Source organism: Nipponia nippon, unplaced genomic scaffold (assembly GCF_047370975.1).
Source record: "Nipponia nippon isolate SJK-2023a ecotype South Korea unplaced genomic scaffold, ASM4737097v1 scaffold_10, whole genome shotgun sequence".
Taxonomy (NCBI): domain Eukaryota; kingdom Metazoa; phylum Chordata; class Aves; order Pelecaniformes; family Threskiornithidae; genus Nipponia; species Nipponia nippon.
In genome coordinates this window covers 31005418-31028836 of record NW_028262291.1, presented here as the reverse complement: position 1 = coordinate 31028836, position 23419 = coordinate 31005418, and the positions used below count along the sequence as shown (strand labels likewise).

Below are 23419 nucleotides of genomic sequence, written 5' to 3'. Positions count from 1 at the left end.
GCAGCCCATTATTCACCGTTAACAAGTGTAAAACCTAAGCACAATATTATGTATACCAAACTTCCTAGGCTTTTAATACCTCACTACTTCGAATGTTTATTCTTTGCATCTCAAATTCAAAATTAAAATGAATTGTTTATAAGGAGTTCCACATTCTTCTTTTCATATTCTTAGGCAATAAAAGAGCACTTTTATTACAGATCAAATTTTTCCACAGAAAAAGTGGTAGTACATTTTGTAGCAAAAGACGCGGTGGTAATAGCAAAATACGTCAGCTAGTACCATACCTGAAATATTTCACTTTTGTCAAAGAAAAGAAGAGCATTAAAACAAAAGAAAACCAAGGAGGAGCCAAAGTAATTCTCGTACTTCAATAGGAAAGAAGAAATGTCTTGAATATATTTTGCATTCTTCCATGTATTTAGAAAGTCATGGTAACAAAGCTTACTTCAATACTGAAATTATATCGGAAAAAATGAAGCCCATAATCATATGCAACATTGTGCACAATTATTTACTTGCAGCAACATCCTTTATGTGCAAAATATTTCCAAATACTTGAGGAGGGCAGCTTAAACTCTTAGTAAGAAGAATGCCCAATGGTACAGTAATAGCTTTTAATTCCTAGCTTTCATTTATAGTATATTCATTCACTTCTCCCCATGCATCTCAACATCACTTAAAACATCTTCATTTAAACAAATACTTTTGTAGAAAGACTACATGATTTACTCTTGATATATACTTGAAAAAATATTTATATTTTCTAAAAATTTGAAAAGATAATAGCTTTCCAATAAAAATGCAAATAAATTTATAATTTTAATTCAACACAGTAAAGATTATATTATAAATATTCCCAATATTTAGCATGTCTCACACAGGACAACATCTAGAGCTTGTCAAAAAAGATTTTAAGAGAATAATTCAACTGAGAATTTTCTAAGTCACAAAATCAAACTAAACCATGGGGCAGTCAGATTTCTCTGCCAGCTTCACATACATGAGTATTTGGCATCCTAAATTGTAATCACTGGAATCTCCTAAAGCAATCAGAACGCCTTACAGCTGTGGCTCTCTCGCCTCTCACCAGGAATTTGGCAGTGCTGGGATTTTGTTCTCAAATGGTATGAAACCAAATTCAAAATAGGAAAATACTTTGCTAAATTCTTCTCCACCCAAGTGTAGTAGTTTCCCACAAACACAGCAAACTCTCAGGAAGTGCTTGAAAGAATGAACAATACATTATGTAGGAACAAATGAAGCCTGAAAATAAGACAGTTTAATGGCAAACAATCCAGTAAAATCCCAAGCGTATTTTTAACGTACGGCACTTCGTTTGACTTTAGTTTTCAATGTGTCTAAAGTATCAAGAATCTGACCAGTTCAGGATATTATGAAACTGCAAGAATAGTTGACTTGCATTACTATAAAACTCTAAACAATAATGTAATTTATGACAGATTACTAAGAGATAGATGCCGGAGTTCAAAAGGAGATGCTCAAGGAATCATAAGAGTACGGACGTAGCAGATAAGGCGGCACCTAAGCATACATGATTAAGACGAGTTTGAAATCACGCAACATCCTCAAGCAACCTGGGATCCAAACAGAAATGCACTTTTACCTTCGGAAGTATACCATAACAAGGCAACCTGGAGATTATTCATAATTCTGGAACTAGTTTCAACTTCAGACTTTATTGCAATGCACACCACACACAAGGTGGCAAGCATTTCTGCAGACCTACTGCCCCACAACACGTAGCTTCAGAGAACAGATTCTATTTTACCCATGCTGAAGGGTTGCAGCTGATCTGGTAGCTGGAAATGAACCACACAGCACTGTACCACAACCAGACTGCAAAGCCAAACCAGTATTTCAACAAGTCTTCTCAGTTAAAAGCCCTTGATAAGAAAAAACAAGAACAATCCTTGCAGTCACAATTCATGCATGTTTTGGTCACTATAGCTCTAGAAATACCAAAAGCAACATTATTAAAAACAATAAATTAAGATAAAACCTAAAATCTAGCATGATATTCAAGCTTGAAATAATAGTACAAACAGGCAAACAAAGAAACTTGGAAAAGGTTTTTAAAAAATAAAAACTTCACAAACGGTACTCTAGCATCACAAGAAAAAGAAACATTTGTTCTCAGGGAAATTGAGTTATAATATGAGAAACTTAAAGGCATATAACAGAACGGTGTGTGTACACATACACACACATTTAATTTGTCTTCCCAAAATAAGAGACAAGAGGATATATCAATATATATTATTATACTATAACCTCTCCTATTAGTAAGCTGTAACAGGGAAAGCCAAGCAACTGAGAACCAATTTTCATGTGAGAAGATAATATACATCAAAGAAATAAAATTCGAATAATGACTTGATTCCACTTCCTATCTCTTTACATCCCAACACTGAACATGTCATGAATCAGTAACAAATTTAGTAAAAAACGATATCAGAACTGCTTCTCAGTTTACTACTTCAGTCATTAATAGCATTTAACTTGTTTCAATCTTTACCAATACTTAAGTCCAACTATACAGAACAACTTTAAAATTAACTTTCAAAAACTAAAGACTAAAAAAGAAAGCGTTATTCCCTGTTTTGCTGTAGGCTTTTCAAGATGCTCTTAAAAAAAAAAAAAGAAAAAACAAACAACCCCACTGAACACTTTGCCACCCCCTCCAAATCTAGCTTTTCCCAGTTTTTAATTTCTTGATCAACACCAGCTGTCAATGCAACAGAAGGCATTCATGTAATATACTTGTACATAAAAAGAACATTCATTTTTGAGAGATGTAAATTCCAAAGAATACCTGTATATCTTCCATACTACATACAGATTAATGAATTACATTAATTCAGGCCTGGTGATCAGGCGGCTGTCAGTTGCAGCAGACATGAGAAAAAGCATCAACACAGCCAGAAAAGCGAAGAATTAATTACCAAGATTTATCTCTGCATCCCCATTTGATCGTTTTCTCCTGAATACCTGAATTTGGCTGCATTCAAAACGCATACATTTATGTTTTTCCCAGTGTGAAGAGTATAGCTTTTTGTCATAACATTCTGCGTATTTTTCAGCCACTAGAGCTGATCAGCAGAGCACTCGAGAAGGGCTGCAGAAACAGAAGTTATGCAAAATGTTGTGAAGTGCGTATTGAGCAGCCTCATGCTGGAAACACATGCCATTTGTGCACTGGGAGCTGCTGTAGCTGCCAAGGAGCTTCCACGCGGAATGCAAGTTGCTGGCATGCAGCTACAAAAATTTAAATTATTACTTGAGCAACCACCTCCTTCAGGGACCTACGTATCACACGAGAAGGATTTCTTGGTTTCAATGCTCAAATCATACTAAAGGGAACATGCGATTCAAAGTACAAACAACTCCCGTCTCACAGATAGCTCTGTGCCACAGTATTCCAATTATTAGGGGAGGTCCTCACGATGATATTTCCTTGAATTAGCAATACATCTCTCCTATTTACAAATTGCTCAGTGACAAGTATTCCATTTGGAGCTGACTCATGAGCCTTGGCTTGCCTGTGCCAGAATGTGCTAGCTTTTTGGAGATGTGTTGCAAAACCTCACCACCAGAGCTCCTGCCTCCCTCCCCCCATTTTTTCATATGATGAACACTCAGAGAGAAGTGGTTTATTTCTCCCGTTCTGTCACTTAGAATATAACTAACTGCACTGGAGACAATATGCATATTTCCTACATGTCATTTTAGCATAAACTGTAATTTACTGCAACCAACACTAAAATTTTATGCAATGCCTCAGAAAAAGAATAAAAAAAAAAAATCAGGGTTTTTTTTTTGAGAAAAGGTGAAACAACAAAAACATATCAGCTCTTATCCCTAATAGAAGTCCCTTCAACATCCTCATTCCATTATTTGATCAGTAGGCTAAAATAGCAGCTGCTAAATGCTTACCCGAGCTCGAGGGAAAACTAGGTAAGTTTCTGGAGCAGAAGCTCCTCAAGAATTGCTAATCGTGTAGAAAACATATCCACCTTTGGAAACAGGACCTCGGGCTAGAGAGACTCCCATTCTGATTCATGGCAGTCACTCTTGTCTCCTTACATGCCTGAACAGGCACCCCCCCAACACACACACATACACGCTGCTGTCACCGAGGTGGCCATTTCCAAAGAAAGGCTGCGGGTCCTCCATCAGGGGCAACTGAAGGGACTGCCTGGCAGCTTGACAGAAGAGGGTCACGGGAGGGATGCCAAGCTTGGAAACGTCTGCAGTTCTGCAGCTACCACTGACGGGTGACAATAAGAGTGAAAATGCAAAAGCATAAATTAACCTCTGGAACGAGTATGCAGGCCCTCGAAAGGTTTGCACCCCGCTACAGCCCTCATCGGTTCGTACCACCCCTACGCTCACGCACCTGGATGGGTTACAGGCTAGCAAGGCTACGCCTCCCTTTTGCTAACATGCACACAAACGTACGTCTATGACTAATTCCACTGAGGAGCACAGGACAACTCACAGACATTAAAGTTACCGACTCCTTTGTATACAAGCCCGAAGAATCCTGGCCTAAAACATTTTCTCCCACCACGCAGGCTGTGAAAAGCAAAAGAGTTGGCATAAGGAATAACTATATTGTATCACTACCACAAATGATTCAAGGAATTTTAAGCACTGTTTCTGTTTTTCCCCAGAAGTAATTCTGACATTAAAACACCCAGTATAACATAGATTTACAAGTCAGTCAAGACATGAAGAACGATTCAAAGAAAAATCTACAAATAAAACATCCTAATAATGCACAGATTGATGCATCTTTGCTTATTTTGTATTAAAATAAAATGCTCCTTACAAAAGGATCACTATGAAAGTATGTTTGTCAAGTGACAGGCCTAGTGTTGTGGCTAATTAGCCACTTGCTAAAAACAAACAAACAAACGTAAACTTCTTCAGCACATCACTACATTCTTCATTAACAAAGCTATGTACATTTTACATGAAGCATTTAGTTGACAACCTGAGGAAACTACCAGTAATAAGATGATCAGTGTGTTCAACTAAAATAATATGTTCTAGTTGAACACCAAGAAATTTTAAAATCGCTTTCCATTTTTATAGTACTTTCCATCACAGTTCTCAAAACACTTTCCAAGCCTTCGCAGCATTTATTGAGACATGATCGATGACAGCTAAAGATAACATTTCTAGAAAATTGTCTCTAATCTTAAAAAGGCCAGTTTCTGAGTACCGGATCTGAAATCTTTTGGATCTGATATTTCATGAATTCCAAGTAATTCCGAAACTAAACTGGTAAAAATTACAGGTAAGCAGCATCCCTGAAAAACAAACCTTAGGTACCTTAAGTTGTATTTGGCATAATTCTGATGGTCTTTCAAAGTCTAAGTTAAAAGACTTGCTAATATATCATCAGCGGCACACTCTCAATTCCTTGTCCTATGCCTCAGCCAACACCGTCTGCAGGATCAGCGAGCAAGACGCAACGCTTCAGCTAAAGTTTAAACAGCGCGTTTAAACCGTATGTCTAATCCAGCATTCCTTTCAGCCCCTTATTTTTTGTTGCCTGACACAGAAACTCTCCCCAATGCTCTTCTCTCCAAGCAAGCTAGCTGAACCGCAGTTGCTTACTGTAACATAGGCGTTTTTCCCACCCAAGCAATTAAACCAGAGCAAGAATTACACCAAACCTGCAGGACTGTCAGCAAACCCGACTGATTTTCACCTGCTGCATGACCGCTTTGGAAACGTGAACTCACAGTTTCAACGAGCTTTCCGTTTCTTCTGTGATTTCAGAGACGACTGGTGGTGTTTCTGCTGAGTATTTCAGGTGTGTGACTTCCATGGTCAGCCTCGCTCCACTTCTCCCCCCCCCTTCTAATTCTTCGGTGAAGTCAAAGAGGAATGTAGCAGTTCAACGCAGAATACATTCTCTTTTTAGCATTTACAGTGCAAAACTAGGTTTTGTTCGGCACAGGAATGTTGCACAATAGCCTGTGTATACGTATTCGTTCCAACAACGCTGTCCTATGCAATCACTCTGTAATTACAAATAGTCATAAAGCTGCTGCTGTTGCTGCTTGGAACTGCAGTCTCGCCCTCTAGAACCACCTAATACCAGTCCCCGCAGTAGGACGTTTCTGTTCTCTCTTCCCCTCCCTTAACTGCTTACTGCTTGCTCCAGTAGAGACGGCCTTTACACTGCACTCAAAACACGTCGTCAGGATGAAATCGCATTATTTCGGGTATTACGAAAAAGAAGCTATCTGTTTTAAAGAGGATGCCAGGTAAATAGCTGTTGAGCAAAGAGAATTTTTCTTTAATTCTGCAGGCTGCAACCACCCAAGACTTTACCAACCAAAAATAAATCCTGCTTACGCCTGTTAAAAAAAAAAACGTATTATATAAGACTCTCACATACGCGCGTGGGTGTATTGTCAGCTTTTACTGGTAAACTGCAAAGAATCAGTCCTTTGCAGCTGCTGCCAGAGAAAGAGCCGCACATTTGAGAGCATGGGATCTTCAGAAATTATCTAATAAATTCCTCCCCGCCCCCCTCCACTGCGTAAATCCCAGCGGAGAAACCCAGCCCCCGCCAGCCGAGGCTCGCTGCGCGCTAAGGAGCGGCGGGAGCGCGGCGGGAGCGCGGCGGGAGCGCGGCGGGAGCGCGGCGGGAGCGCGGCGGGAGCGCGGCGGGAGCGCGGCGGGAGCGCGGCGGGAGCGCGGCGGGAGCGCGGCGGGAGCGCGGCGGGCTCCCCCGCAGCGCCCGGGGGCCGCGGCACCGGCGGAGCTGCCCCGGCACCAAGCAGCGAAAAGCAAAAAAAAAAAAAAAAAACACCAAAAAAAACCAAACAAACCAAAACCAAAAAATCGCAAAAGCAACAAACCCAAACCCAACCAACCCCCCCAAACACCATCCGCAGGCAGCTCACCCGCACGCAGACACATCCTTAACGCGCTGCTGCAGCCAGGCAGCGGCGGAGTAACCCCGCCGCAGCCCTCGCAACGATTCACGGAAAAGCAGGAGGAAATAGCTCAGCAGCCGAGCCTGGCCCCCCGCAGCAGGCGGGCCGGGAGAGCCGCTGCCCCGGCCCCGGCCCCGGCCCCGGCCCCGCAGGGCTGCGCGGCCCAGGCGCGGAGCCAGCCGCCCCCGTCACCTCCACAGGTACTTCTCATCCTGCACCCAGCACCCACAAACAAAGCACCCCCCCCCCAAAAAAAAAAAAGCCCCAGGAAAGACACCCCCTCTCCAAAATGGCAGGAAAACGGAAGCAAATCGTGCGGGAAAAAAAAAAAAAAATAAATAAACGCGCGGAAAACAGGAGAGGGAAGAAAACGTCCTTGCTCACCTGGGAAGCCAGGCACGGCTGCCGCGGCGGGCGCCCGCGGAGCGGCAATTAGCAAAGGGGGGCGGAAAGGAGAAGGAGGAGGAAAAAAAAAAAAAAACCACCCCAAACTTTGTTTCTTTCTCTCCGGGACTCAGGGAAAGCGTCACTTCCTAGTGCGGTAAGCGGGGAGGCTCCCGGGCCCGGGCTCCTCAACTCCTCCTCCTCCCGCCTTTCTCCTCCTCCTCCTCCCCCCGCCTCACCCGCAGCGGGCGGCCCCGCCGATCCTCGGCGTCTCCTCCTGGCACCGGCCTGGCCCCCCTGCCCTTCTTCGCAGATCTTGGCTTGACCTTCTATGCTTGGCTTTGGCTGCTGTTTGCAGGGAAGGAGGGGAAATCCCCAAGGAGTAAGGGGCGGGAAGAGAGTTTGCAGCACTGATTTGGAAGCCAAGCCCTGCAAAATACAGCCGCGTTCCACACCTGGCAAAACTCGCCCGTGTGATGCCCCGAGTTCAGCGCCAGCCTCTCGGGTGTGATCAGGCTTCGTGGCCCCTCTCTCTAAAGAAAACAAATTAAAAACAAAACTAAAAGCTTTTTGTTTTTAAGGGGCCACTTGTACCAGAGGAAAACATGGTTTTCCATTTTCCCCTTTTGGTCCCTTTTTTCACAGCTTTTTCTGAAGAAAAAGTGGAAAAACAGGGAAGGGAGAAAGGATTTGCATCTGATACAAATCCTCAGGTCATCTCTATACTGTTGGCTGGTTTACCAAACACCTGAAATTTACTTTCACAAGAAAACTGAAATTTACTTTCACAAGAAAACTGAAATTTACTTTCACAAGAACACATACTGCTGAGGTTTCTAAAAATGTTCAGCTCGTCTACTGGAATATGGCTTCCTCTGTTGCCTTGGTCTGAGAATAAGAAAACCCCAGCGTGCTGGCACATGCAGGCACGCTGCTCCTCTTAAGGCAGGAAATAAAGCAGCTGCTTCGTCATTGCTCCCCCTGTAGACTGCTCGGATACTCGAGTTCGTTCACCATCAACGAAACCTTCAGGATATAAAATAACATTTAGACAGCGTTCACAGATTAGACTCTCATGCAGTGAAACGTGGCAAGCAACACGAACATGCCAAACACTTCTCCCCAACGTGCACGTTGCCGTGCGTTTACCCGCATCCAGGCTTCGATCATTCAGTGCACGCGGGAGCACAGCTTCTTTTCAGACCAGCAGGGCAGCTTCCCTTCCAGCACGTGTTGCTTTATAGAGTGAAATATAGAAGTAATTTTTGCACTGCTCACTCTAGTTTGCACTTCTTTCACAATAGTTCCTGGCTTCTATGCAGAACTTTTTACCAGGGGAGCTCAAGATGCGTGGAAACAAGAGCCACTTACCCATGACTACAGAACATATCTGATGCATAACCAGGTTTCTCTGATGAGTCTCAGGTCAGTAGTCTAATTACCACACCCAATCTTTTCCTGTCATGGTGCAGAGAATAACAGAGACACACATGGAGGTGAAGAGCAAAATAGTAGCCACAGGTACTACTGGTAAAGTTTTTTTCGTTCCCAACCAAAGGTATCATTTGATGCAACACTGTCTCAATAGCGCATTAAAGGAAAACTCGTCTATACTACCATTAATACATTTGCTCTTCTAAACTCCTGAATAGACAGGAGCAATAGGTCAATAACTATGTAAATCAATACAGAAAGAATATTCACAGCCGTTCACAAATTAGCTAATATGTAAAGCAAACTTAAATAACTGAACATATAATGACTAAAACTGAAGTCAAAGGCATACAACCCATTAATTTGCCCTAATAAAGACTCAAAAGACAGATTCCATAAACGGGAGTTATTTCTTTCTCTGTTATAAGATGTTAGGCAATCAGTGCCTCCCATGAAGCACATCAGATATTGATAAGACTGAAATTGCTTATCTCAGCTTTCATTGCAAAGAAAAAACAAAACAAAACAAAACCAAAACCACACCACTCTTCTATGACTGTAAATCATGTTGTAACAGCTAAGTGTAGCTCTTCCTTCCAGCCAGAACAAACGTTGTACTTCACCTGTTTGGAGTTTAAGAAGCAAAATGATGAGCGGCGTCTCATGTTTCACAATACATAATCACGTAAAAGCAGCAGACAATGGCAGAAACGTCATCATCTGGCTACAGAAGCTAACATTGCGCAGACCGCAGAGTATGCTTTCTACTCTTGTCTAGGAGACATTTTAACATTGTTGGTTTTTGAGAGTTGCCTCCTAAATAATGTATAAGGTAGATAGGAATCCTTCTTTACTGAGCCAAAGACAACATAGTAACCACAAGGACAAAGCTGAAACACACTGTAAAGGTGGAAAATCTATAGGAAGGGATGGTACTTCTTCCTAAACATAGCAAATAGGATAAGAACAAAAACAGGCAAGCCTGTAGGTACAACAGCCAGTTTATAGATCTGAAATAGAAACAGCACACTTCAAAGACACCACGGCATGAGTGTTCATAGAGCCATAGCTACTGTTTATCTTACTGAGCAATAAACAGTTTTATGAAGTGTTTTGTAAAGATTTTGCCATTATGCACTCTTCAATTGTTTCTGTTCCTCATGTTATGCAGTCCTTACGTCTCCTCCAGAACCAGCCATCATAATTTTCTTCCTTGCAGTAGCAGCTTTTGCTATGCTTTTTGTAATTTTTTTTTGCTTTCTCCTTTTCTCAGCATATGCTGAGACTGCATGCAGGCTGCACTTGCCTCAGTTTTACAGTAACAAAATTTAATGCACATCTATTTCCTGTTATGTTGTTATTTTATTACTACATTGAAGAAGGAGGTTGGAACATTTCCTAGCTATCACCATATAAAAGCTTAGGTTTCTTTGGCTTGTACAGACACATCTTGTGCTGTAACAACACCGACTCATATCATTAATAAACTGGATTGCACTGAGTCAGAATTTGGATTAAAGACTATGCTTTGCATACTTAGGTTTGCAAAACTGGGACATACGCTCAGTAGGTGGCACTCTTTTCACCGAGTCAGAGCAGAGCCAATGCCCTGTCCTCTTTCCAGCCGTCACGAGTTGAACTAGTGCTCCAGCATTATGGGAGACAATATGGAGCTATTAGTTCTCCCTGAAATTAAGTATAAAATGAAGGTCTTAATCACTATAGCTAGTCAGAAAATAATTACACCCTTTGTAATAGAAGTTTCAGATTCCAATAAGCCTAAAACTTCCATCTCATAATCACACTGCAATCTCCTCTAAGATTTCCATTAGATGTGATATTTTCTTCAAAAATGAATGACAGCATAAAACGGTAATGAATAGCTGCAGTGTTTATCCCACAAATATATTCAACGCTTGAGGGCAGGGCTGCCTCTAGACAGGCTAGGGAATGGACTGGCAGGAACCATGTGAAGTTCAACACAGACTAATGCAAAGCCCTGCGCTTTGGCTCGACTAACCTTTTGCCATTGCACCGGCTGGGACCACCAGGCCACTCAGCACCACTGAATAAGATCCGGGGGCCCCGGTGGACAGCAGGGTAAACACCAGCCAGCAGTGAAGGCTAACGGCATCCTGGGCTGTATAAAGAAAAGCACAGCTAGGTCAAGGGAAATGATTATTCCTCTCTACTCATCATTTGTTAGTCTGCATCTGGAATACTGTGTCTGGCTTTGGGCACCCCAGTACAAGAAAAATGTTGATAAATCTGAGCCAGTAGAAAGCCAAGATGGTCAGGGGCTGGAACAGATGTCCTGCAAGAAGAGGCTGAGGGAAACTGGGCTTGTCTAGTGTGGAAAAGAGAACAGGTAGGAGAGACTTAATACCAGCCTTCCAGTAAATACAAGACTAGATTTTTACCTACAAGAGAAGGTAATGCCAGGCTCTTTACTGAGGTGCACAGTGGGAGAAAGACAATGGTCATAAATTGAAACAGTGGCTGTTCCAACCAGCTAGTGAGGATAGTGAAGCAATGCAACAGGTTGCCACAAGAGGCTGTGGAATTTCCTTTCTTGGAAGTTTCCAACAGCTGACTAAGAAAGCCCTGACTACCTGACAAAAAAAGCCCTGAGCAACGTGGTCCAAATTCAGTGTTGACCCTGCCTTGAGCAGGAGGCTGAACTGGTGACCTCCCAAAAGCCCCTCCAACCGGAGTGATTCCATAACTCAAGAAGCAAATCCCCTTATCTCACATAAGAGGAGGCTTATTTAAATGATAGTAAAATAGTTTGAAAAAATCTTGTAGGAAATACAAGTGATCGTATGTGTTTCAGGTTGGTTGGGCTTTAGTTTTGAGGTTATGAATTTAGAAGACCACCAGCATAAACACAAAGAAACCCATTCCCTTACAGCCATCAGTTTTTCAGCTGCATTATTACAGGAGAAAATGCTTATAAAAATGCTTTGTTCTCTTTTTATAGAAGATTAAGTACTCCTCACTACAGAGAAATTTAACTTCCCCCAATATCAATGTCTGTCTCCCATCTCTGTCAGAATTAAAATGAAACACTCAAGATGTTACATTTGAAGTATTATTCTAGGGTACAACTTCTCTTGGGAAACTTGATGCAGTCCGATAGAATGTTTGGAAAGAAGGAGCTTGCAATTTTAAAAAAGTTTGCAAAAAGAAAAAAAAAATCTTGCATATTTATTTTACTCTTTGTATCTGAGTTTAAAATTAAAACACTGAGTTTGCTTTACTAACTTAAGCAAGAATCAGCTTCTTTGATCAACTTTGGGAAAAATGCATGTGTTTGTTTATAGAGCATGCGTGTGTAAATACATATGTATACACACACACACACACAGTGTCATGAACTAGCTCCCTGAGAACCAGGATGAGACCTTGTTACATGAGGGAAAGGGCGGGACACTGTGGTTGAGAGAAGAAACCACATGTAAAGAAAAAGTTCTTCACATTGCTTAAACAATACTGAAAGAAGCTCAGACACCATGGTGAGAAAGACAGTGTAAGAATCTATGAAGTACTGAATTATATGGCATGCTGAAAACCAGGACTGCTGACACTTTCTTCCTAATTTTGCTAGGTTGTGTAGCCTTAAAAACACTTTGCAGTCCTTTCTGCATTTACTGTCACTTTTCCCAGAATCCCACATTCTTTCTTTCTTTGTTTTACAAACAATAGTCTGTGGTAACATTACTCACTGTTTACAGTTGAGAAAAAAACATTTGGAGAAGCTAAGTGGTGAGCTCAAGGCCACACGGAAATTCAATAGCTAAGCTTTGGTTAGCTCAAGTCCACATGTCAATTCATCTGTCACACTATACTTTCCCTGTATTTTAGGAGTTCAATCTACAGATTGTACTAAACTACAGTATGTCCGCTCATCTAAGTGTCACTAATCCACACATACAATTACAGGACATCAAAGGTTTCATGCTGCTCAATTGACTGAACAGTGGCACAAGTCCTTCTGAAAATTAGGTTCAAATTACCTTAAGCAGGATAATTAAAAAAAATAATTAAATAACACTTAAAATAAGACAATTTTCAAAAATCTGGCTGTAAACTGCCATTGATTATTTCTTAAATAGTACAGATGGTATTTTCTTATCTACTGTGTGAGAGGAACTGTTAGAAAAGGAACTAATGAATATATGTAGTATTCTATTTTAGGACTCTGAAAATGTAAAGCACTGTAAATTCATTAGCTCTATGAATTATTAATATACATACCTTGGAAAAAGTGCATAGACTAATAGCTCTCAACAAGATCAAGAAAACTTCAGATCAGCAGAAATACTCCTGAAAAACATGGTAGGCAAGAAGCATCAAGAACTGATGGGTGTATGCATGTTTTTAATTCTAATACATATTTTTAATGCTATAATCACTAAATAGTTTGATGGCCACATTTATAACAGATTTCAACAAACCCTCCTGGAATTTGCCTCTCATTATGCATTACAAGAGTACAACATCTTTAAAAGGAACACGCTCTACTACTGTGGGTGTGTATATATGTCATTTCCAAAACCTTGAAGTTTTGGAAGTTTGTAGACCTGCTTTCAGGAGCACTTATGTCAATTCCTGCACCATATTGGTTTCACAGTGAATGCTTTATAAAATATGAGAGTAGTTGTACAGTTTCTGTGAAATTCATATGTAAAACTGTCTAGAAATCCAATGGATGGATTTTCTTTTTGGTAATATATACTCTGATGACTGTCAGGGAGCACCAAGGGCTGGGGCTGCTCCCCAAGGGCGTGGGGTCAGGAGCCAAGGAGATTCTCAGGGTTGGCAGGGCAGGGTCTTCACCAGCTGGGGCTGGCCCCACTACCCGCAGTGAGGACGCAGGGCAGGCCAGGGAGGCAGCCCCAAACCCTGGGCATCAGGCACTCCCATGGGGATGAGGCAGGGCTGAAGTTAAGCTGGGAACACAGTTCACAGGTCATGGTCAGGATCAAGTGTTGGGCACGGGCACGGCTGCAATGTAGCTCAGGCAGGGCCACACGCAAGAGCCTCAGCTTAAAGCAGCTCCCAAGCAGATATGGCAGAAGCCCCCACTGAGGCTTGTTTTTTGCAGGTAACTTCCATCAAGGCTGCTTCTCTCTCTTCCCCCCCCGCCCCCCCAGGACAACCAGCTGTGCTTTCTTTAAGTTGGCTTTGAGCCCAGGCAGAGAAACCCCCTATAGAAGCACTCAGAGTCTCAACAACAAACCAACAAGAAACAGAAATATTGAGGGCATTTACTGCAGAGTAATATTCACAGCTTGATTGAATTTAGTGTAATAACAGAAATAAAGACTGGAATTCGAAATGATGACCTGGAATATTTTTCTGTCTTTATATAACATTAATGCTAATACTAGGAATTATTTTTACAGACGACAATCTAGGCTGTTCCTTTAATAGTCTGAGTAGACCACTTTCTTATTGAAGCAGAGAGTAGTTAATGAATTTGATCATTAGTCTATTTAATACCCTAAAGTGCTTTGGTTCAACTTGTATTTCGTTTTCACATATATTATATTCCTTACAGGTACACCAATACGAAGGCAATGCTCTCTCTTTCTCCTTTGTATGGAAAATACAGTCAACATGCAGCTCTAAAATTATTTATCCGGACTAAGGGATTCTCATTTATGCAGGAAGTCACAGGTTGTATACCACCTGAATAGTTCCTGCACTATCCAGCCCACTAACAGCAACTGTCAGATCAGAAGAAGAATGATTTAATATTTCCGTATGTCCTACTGTTTGTCCTGGCTACTGACTAGGACTAACGACAACTGGAATAAAACAGTAATCCTGAAGGTTCATGCTAAGAATATCTTTGCGCACATGCCTTCCCAGCAGCACTGAGTAGACAAAACAGAAATGCAGCTGAGTTTCAGGAGTCCTTAGTATCTCTGTTCTTTCAAATGTGTCATCTAAAATGTAATGCTTTTTCAAATTACACAACTGCTAATGCATTTGGAAATTTAAATTTTCAATGGTCTATGGTGGAAAAACAAAAGCTTTCAGTTCCTTACTGCATTTTTTTAAAAAGGCATTTCTGCTGTCAAGCATCATTAAAAATAGTATCCCTTGCTGAAAAATCTATTCAATCTATCCATTGCACACAACAAAAAATTCCCCAAATAATGAAGAAACTCAGGCAGAGATGATAATTTTCTAATAGGTTTACATAAATATAACAGTTCATGTCCACAAAAATAAGATTATTCGCCCTATTGATATCAAGACACTACTCATAACTAATGTTTCATGGTATATAAATATCTGGAGGATATGGAGCCTTGTTCAATATTTCTATTATGTATATTTTTATGTACAATTTGTATATATATCTATGTATATACGTACACATATAGAAGAGCATCCTTCGAGTCATCTCTTATGGAGAACATCAACTAGGAATCCCTTCTGAGCTTCAGTAGCCGATATATTACAAATAGCAATCTCAAAGTCCATTTCAAATCATTTGACACTGACAATCATTCAAGGAGCTTTCAGCCCAGAAAGGCTTTACTGACAATGACTCAGTACCATTGCAATTAAATTGAAACATACGCAGCATAAATCTGGGGGCAGGGGAGGAAGCAAAAAGCAAGCATTCGCTAACATCAGGCTCCACAGATAGCATATGGTACTCTGTGTCTCATGGGGACTCATTCCTATTCCATCCCATAAATAAATTATAGAAGGGGAGGGGGATAAAAATCAGCCACAATGGGAGACACCAACATGTATAAATAAGGTATATATGACAGGCACGTACCAAATACAAAGGACAATCTGGAACCACATAATTATGCACCTTGATGACCTCATCTGTACCTCTACTCCTTAATCCTTCTTTACTCTGACACTCCATGCTTGCCTGTGCTGGCAGTTTGCATTGCTGCAAACCAGGCTGTAGAGCTTTTTCTGTCATCACCATTACACTGCAGTGTAACTGGTGAATTGCTGTGCAGTTTTTATTCTTCTCGGATTCACGAGCAAGTTACATCATACTGATTTTCATGCCTGGACTCCAGAAGTATTTTGGCAGTCCTCCAAGCTGCCTTCCAGTGCCAATTTGTGTCCTATCCCAACCAGCTGGTCTGTTTATCTCTGTGATCTCTGAACGTTCCTTAATTCTGTTATAAAGTACATAGCATGCTCGATAATACAGAAAATTAATTCAGTTCCTCTCTGTATGTTTATCAGCACAAATCTCATTATGGAATTTCCCCTTCCTGTCCCCTTCTTTTTTTTTTTTTTTAGTAGAAATTTGGCAATTTTTTTTTCTCGTCAATGGGAACCTTAAAAAGGCTCACACTCAAAGTACAATGTACAACTAGAGCTATTTTGCAATATCTACATAGGGCACAAAATGCAATTTCAAAGCAATAGCCCTAGCTAGGATGTGGTATTCCAAGGCAGGAATGCTTCCCAAATATGGATGTGGTTATATTATTATATTGTCCCCTGAGCATTTGAATTACCAGAAATACGCTAATAATGCTCAACAGAAACACATACCTTCATGGCTGTCACACGATTGCTAGCCTGAAGAAAATGAGGATCAGCAATTCCAACAGGCAGCAATGATGTCTTTTATCAATGCAACTCAGACATTTTGCATGTACTCTTGAAACCCTTCCCTTCCTACAAACTAAGCAGGATCTTTCCTCCCTTGCAAACGCATGCTCCTCCCTTATCTCCCCCTCCCTGCTCCTGCAGAGTCTTCCATAGCTCCTTGAAGCCACAGTGGACCGAGAAAGCAAAGGAACTGAGCTGGAGGAGGCTAATGTAACTGAGACCTATAGCAGAACAGACACAGGAATACACGTGATCTGTGAAGGCAAGAACTGAAAAGGTATTCAAATACCAAGCAAGACCACTTACTCTACCGTTAGATATCTGCTGGATTTACCATAGCCTCTGTTTATAGGTACTTGTAAGTTAGTTTCTCTGCTCTCTCCTCACATGTATGAGAGGCATCCTCCAACATCACTGCTGCCTCACGCAATACAAAAGCAATCACTATCTTGGTCTCAGCAAGATCTCCTCCCCACAAGAAATGCTCTGAATATGCTTATGTTGTCTTCATGGTGCCACTCTAACAAGAAACAGCACAAATCCACCATACCCAAGGCAGGGAGTAGCAAATCCACTGTCCACTAGTAATCACTATGGAATCATGCCACTGGGTTTATAGATCAAAGTACATCAGAGAAAAGATGGAGAAAACTTACCACTTCTAGAGTCTCTCAAGAATGGGAAGTGGTTCAGGAAATTTGCACCCAAAAACTGCAGGGGGAAAACCAGCCCTATTAAAAAAAAAAAAACAACAACCAAACCAACAAACCAAACAAAACCAACCAAAACCAAACCAACAAACAACAAAACAAGACACAGACAACCCTCAAACCTCCTGTTATCACGAAACAAACTATGAAAGTAAGGAACAAGTTATCAAGATATAGTATAATCATTCTTAACATCTGCACTACTAAGAAAAAAAATGTTACTGCTGTTCAATATCAGGCAACTACAACAGTTATTTTTGGTTTTTTTTTCTCTTTTTGTGAAAGATTAGTGGAAGCTCTTGAAAGATGCAGATTGGCTAAGGAGCAGATGACATTATCAGAGGTTGAAAGCAACACAGAGGACAAGAAAGAGGACTTCCTAACAACAAAACACTGTCACAATTCACTGTGAAAGATCACTTCGTAACTGCAGGGTGGAGCTTTGCTGTGCTGAAGGCACACAGAGAAATCAACAGGGACATACAAAATTAGATAATGGAGTTAAACAGGAGCATATTTTTGGAGAGCATTTTCTGTAAAAATTGCAGCTCTCTCCTAGTGTATGCACTTCAGTCTTACAGTCATCAGCTGTGGTTCAAATATCACCAACAGACCCTCAGCCACAATTCATCCAGTCTGTTCCAGAGAACAGCATCCTGTGTTCATTTTTCTGACATCCAAACAAAACTCTGTCATGACATTTCAGCTTCCAAAAAGTGGTGCTGGGAACTGTGAGAAAAGACTAATTGTAGAAATTATGTAACACATTCACTTAGACAGCTCCTTGATTTGTAGACCTGATCTCTCAAATTAGTCATGTATTGCTAATAAAATTTATAATTAAAATATGCAACATGTTTGTCAGGACTGCGATATAGCCTATTTATTCCTGTTGTTCAGCATTCACCATTCTATTTAAAACTAACACAATTTGCAGCGTTTGCAAAGCCAGTACCCACTAAGTGACCTAGAGGACTATCCTGTTAGTACTATCTTGCACGGCACACCACAGAAAGCTGCACAAAGATCTAGGAAAGAATAGCATTCAAACAAGATCTCATTTCCTCAGTAGACGTACAAATGATCTCCTCAAAATGCCCTTAGAGGCTGTCATTTAGATAGCCTCATGTACAGCTCAGAAATGGCAGAAAGCCTCTTGACTACTGCCTACCAGCCACGTTGGGTAAACACAGTATGCAATTATAACCTGAAGCAGGTTTTGCTTAGTTGCCTCAGACTTTCCAGTTACCAATTGTTGATCAGCCTCTAAAAGACAACCCTTACTGTTATCCTGCAGTTGCTTAGCTGAGAGTCAAAACAGTTGTCATCCAAGTTTCATATGTCCAATAAAATACCTCATCACCCATACTAAAGGCAAGCACAGCCTCCTGGAATACAGTCACTGACACCATTAATTCCTTCCAGGCCAGCTGTGCTTACCCATCCCTCTTCTTTTCCTTAGAGGAAACAGGTGAAAGTCTTTGCAAATTCTCATTTCCAGGCCAGTGGAATACAACAGCTGATTTGCCGATACCAAAGTTGTTAATAATTGACTGATAACAACCAAGTGCTGTAAATCTCCAGAAGGGAATGTCCGCATGCTGAATAGATGAGAAGCATTCTACTAATATCCAGCAGCTCTGAAACAAGCCATGCACAGAGCTCCAAAAATATTCCTTTGGTTATCTTGAGACTTTGCAAGTCTACATAGTCCTCCTTCACAAACCAGTACTTGTTTTTCAGAAGCAGCACTGCATAAACATGATGCTAGCGCAAGAAAAGTGCCTTCTGAAGCAGCTTCCTTGTCATTCATTTTCCTCCTTGTTCACACTTGCCTTCATTCACTTTTTGTCAGCTTCCATCTTTCATCTACCTCCCAAATGTGTTCTTCCACAAACACGTAGGTTGAAACCCACAAGATGGGACTTCTTAATTCTATTTGATCAAGGATTAGCATACCAAGGAGTCTTACAAGGAAGCTATACTACGTATAACTTCACACAGTCCCAAATACAACCTGTTTCTCTTCATGCTTCTGTTTGCCATTAGCATTAGCTCTTCTAGCATTATGATGCGTAAATAAGAAAACAGGGCAGTTTTAAAATGCTTCTGAATTTCAAGTATGAAAAAGAAAAGAAACATGATGCAATATTCCATTAATATTAGGATTTCCCCATGCGGCACAGTCTATCACCCACTGCTGCCTCCTGCTCTGGTGCAGCAATTGGTAGCATTTTCAACAAATGGTGCTCATGTGTTTCCTGTTCTCAGTTCGGACAGAAACACTTGTCCTGACCATTTGCTGTCAGCAATTTTAAACCAAAGAAACATAACTTAGCATTACTGTAAGTATGATTGTGCAAAGATCATTTCACATTCTGAATAAGTAATTTGAGCCTTTGTGACCACATTTCTTCCTTCCGCCTATTTTTCAGGATGGTCTAATATCTTGGATACTCACATAATGCAGCTTAATTTACGATAGCCTCAGTTCTTTCTAAATTAAAAATTTTGTTTCCTTTTCGCTAAATGTTGCCAATTGCCATTCACACAAGCTGTGAAACAAGAAAAAATAAGGGATTGCTTACATTTAACAATTTTGATTCCAATCTCGCAGTATTTTTTTAGACAAAGTGGAGAAAATAGCAGTAAGAAGAAATACTTTCAAGGTTATCGGCATTCTTCATTTAAAAACTCTTCAATCTCTCCTGTTTTGAATTATAATTATGCATTACAAAGCACGTACAACAACTACAGGCCATGACAACAAAATTAAAATTTAAGCTTTTCAATCGTGTCTACAACAGATGAGGGGTGATGCTTTGTATTAAATTGGGAAAACTCAAGATATTTTTGTTCTGATACGGATACACATGACCGAATCTTGGAGTATGAAACATAACCCATACTTATGTTAGTACCTCACTGGTTGCAGATTTCTGAAGGAGTATCAATAGAACCATGTTTTTTTTTAATAACTCAAAGATATCATTAAATGGAAATGGCACACAGAGCAATACAGACAGACATTTCCTACACAGATGTGTATGCTTATCTAGCAGTGTGGTTCTAAAACAGAAGTTCCTCATTTCCTCGACTGTTCTGCAGTAAAAAATAAAAGATGTCATCCTGATATGATGCTGCATAGCAACAGGATAGTTTTCACCTACAATATGCTGAGGTCATTTATAAACATTAAATAAATAACTCTACCAAAATGTAACTTCACCACATTTAATAATATAAAAGTTACTAGAACATCACCTGACCCTTTTTGATTGGATTTAAGAAACCACCACTAACAAACTAAAGACAACAGGAAAACCAGTCTCTGCAGCGAGAACTTCAGTATTTCTTCTCTTAAGGATCAAAAAAAGGCACAGACAGAAAAGGAAGCAAAATTATGAGTAAAACTTTGTGATGATCAAACAGTAGTAAACACTATCAAATTAAAATGATAACATATTGTGCTCACTTTTCATGGATTTAAAAGGTTTTACAAAAGACTAAATTATGCAAAAGCCTTTTAACCCTGTCTTTTCCTTACAAAGTCAGATATCAAGGTGTTACTGACATATTTTACTTTACTAACAAAAAAAGGTTTTTACCTTAAAATGAACATGATTCTTCCAGATGTGCCCCACAGACAGTCTTCTGTGTGAACATATATCAAAACCAGTAGTTTTGACTAGCAAACTTTGTTTATAGAGCAAAGATTCCTTACCATCACAAAAATTGTAAGCGACAGAGCAAACCCAGATCCTACCCACACCCTTTGGCCAGTCAGAATCCAGATGAAAGTTTTAAAACAATGACAAAGAAAGGTAGGTCGGCACATTCCCAAGCATTAAACATAGGAAAAACAAGTTACCACAAAAGTAGCAATTGCTTCTTATCTGTATAGTTACCTGTACAGATGAAGCCCACTTTGTGATTAGCTAGCAATTAGCATCAGAAGGCATGAGTCTCATATGACAGCTAAGTGGCCACCTGCAAAACTTTCCCACAAATATCTTTGCCTCGAGCTAATGCTCAGTCCATCAGGGATACATTGTGGGGTTTGTTTCTTTTTACAAAACAGGACCCGCATGAATAAAAATTGCAAAAGCAGAGACAATTCAGAAGTGGATGGCATAACTTGAGTTGGGTGATAACTTGCTTACCCCAGCTGTCTACCCTTTCCAGCATTTGCAGCCAACAGGGAGCTGAACTGCTCACAAATCACCTTTAAATTGCACTCTACAGTGTGGTACAAGAACTCACTGAGTTCTTCCATAAGGCTGTTTTATCAATAGAGAAGGCACACCTTTGCTCAAGATGCCTTCAGCAAATATTTCATCGATTCTCTGAAGAATACTTCTAAAAGTGTTTCTCTAACTTTCTGTACCCTTAGAAAAATGCTTCCCCACAGCTGAAGATGACATCTTATTTTCCTATCATGTAAGAGACTCACTATATCAAAAAGAAAGACTTAAATCGTCTTGGATTTGAGTAATCTAATTGATCATTCCTATCCACAGAACCCATGAAGGATGTTTCTTGAGAGACCTCATAGACCGCTTTGTTCACTACACACACAGGCTAAAGAATCTGGTGTCCTTCAGAGCCCGTGCATACCCCAGAGGATTCTGATGGCCAAAACACAGCTGCACTTCAATTATGTAAGCAACATCTGTATTATTCATCTGTACAGATTTAAAAAGACTACTTATTATAGTGACATTAATTAAAAAATAACAAAGAAAGGGCACACATCTGCCAAGATTGTGAGTCACCTATGAACATGGAAATGTGTAAAAGCTGAATTATTATTACATACTCCCACCAATATGATCCATGAACCCAGCAAATCTTGGAAAATTAACAGGTTTACTTTGTACTTCAAAAACATTTAAGCCTCACAGTATAGACAGAATATATAAGGTTTATTGTTTTCATATTAAGGGTGGGTAAACAGGAACAAAAAGATGATTTGGAGTCAGCTAAACAGTCAATCTTAAAGCAAAAAAAAAAAAAGCAAGCCTCCAGAATTTGATTTTTGAGTTCTATTTTAACTATTGTTATTGGCTTCACTAAAATTGATGGCAATATGATTTTAACCACACTGAACCAGACAGCCGTTTCACTGTTACACTCAGTCCAGATTTACACATGATTCTGGGAGGTAATGACTTTGTATCCAAGATCCTCTTTTTTTTTTTTTTCTTTCTCTTTTTGTTCTAAAAAGATCATAGGGGACACAGTCATTTTAACCCCACCATGTGGCCAGAAATGTTTTTGCTTTCTCAAATTTGTCTGATGTTGGTCAGAGAAAGCTTTGAATTAGGGGGAGTACCTGTTCAGTGAAGCAAGGCCCAATTGAGTGGCAATCCCCATTTGGGTACACAGCAATGGCTTGTTGACAGCGACCACAACGATCTTCCAGCATAAACACTTCCCCCACTGCATCTCTGCCCTATCTCTGATTGACTTTAAAATGATGACACCCAGGTTGATTTAGCCTTGTTTATATGTGGTAACAACCCCTAATATCTGTTATGTAACAACTATTCCGCAATGGCCTGCTTGCGTGAACAGCTTTATTTCACATGAAGGGTGACTTTGTGTGGTTTAGCTTAGGCTAACGTGGATTAAGCTAAACCACAAAAAGGCATTCTTAGAGTAGAACATGTATCCACAAGGCAAGCCAGTGCAGAATAGCTACTGCATTTTAAATTCACACCTAAGTTTATTTCACAGTAGCTTCACTCAACAACAGAGACAATGGGGGGGGGCGTGTGAATATAAGGGTTAAAACACTAAACTGTAGATGATCCCTGTAACCACCTTGGAGGATAACCTTCTTTGTGGAAGAAACAAAGCCACCCTGTGGCAGGCAAGAGAAAGTGGGGTTGTACAGATTTGGAAAGCACATTTAATGTGTGGGTTTGGGGTTTTTTTGGTACTTCTATAAAATAACTGAAGTTGCATTGCCATTATATAATATACAGAAACAAAAATACACACACGTGCCCATATACAGCATATCTTTTCCCCACTTTTCTCTCAATTATTACTAGTCATTGAGATACACTACTTCTAAATGAACAGGGAGTTCTCCTTTAATACACTTCATAGTCTCTTCCTGTTTGCTCATATAATGAATATAATGACATGTAACATTAGTTTCTGAAATAATTATTTCTGTAATAATGGTGCTGCTCTTTTCTTGCACGAGCATGAGGCAAGTCAGTAGTCATTCATTTTAATGCAGGCCTTCTACATAAAAAATATACCCATTTGAAACTATGGAGACAA

The 23419-nt window shown here is 40.3% G+C and overlaps 1 protein-coding gene across 6 annotated transcripts in view; it reads right to left on the bottom strand.

Moving 5' to 3' along the window:
- Positions 1-20771, bottom strand: part of MIDEAS (mitotic deacetylase associated SANT domain protein) — a 66958-nt gene extending 46187 nt beyond the window's left edge. The window contains exons 1-4 of one of the 6 annotated variants that reach the window (XM_087746348.1): positions 18563-18634; positions 17069-17123; positions 13059-13127; positions 10822-10941 (exon numbers count right to left, since the gene is read on the bottom strand). The gene's annotated coding sequence lies outside the window, so the exon portion shown is untranslated. Of the gene's footprint in view, positions 1-5777; positions 6418-6950; positions 7045-7367; positions 7457-10821; positions 10942-13058; positions 13128-17068; positions 17124-18562; positions 18635-20730 lie in introns of those variants that run through there. The other 5 variants (XM_087746350.1, XM_087746349.1, XM_087746347.1 and 2 more) reach the window with 5 other exon arrangements.
- Between the last annotated feature and the right edge of the window lie 2648 nt (positions 20772-23419).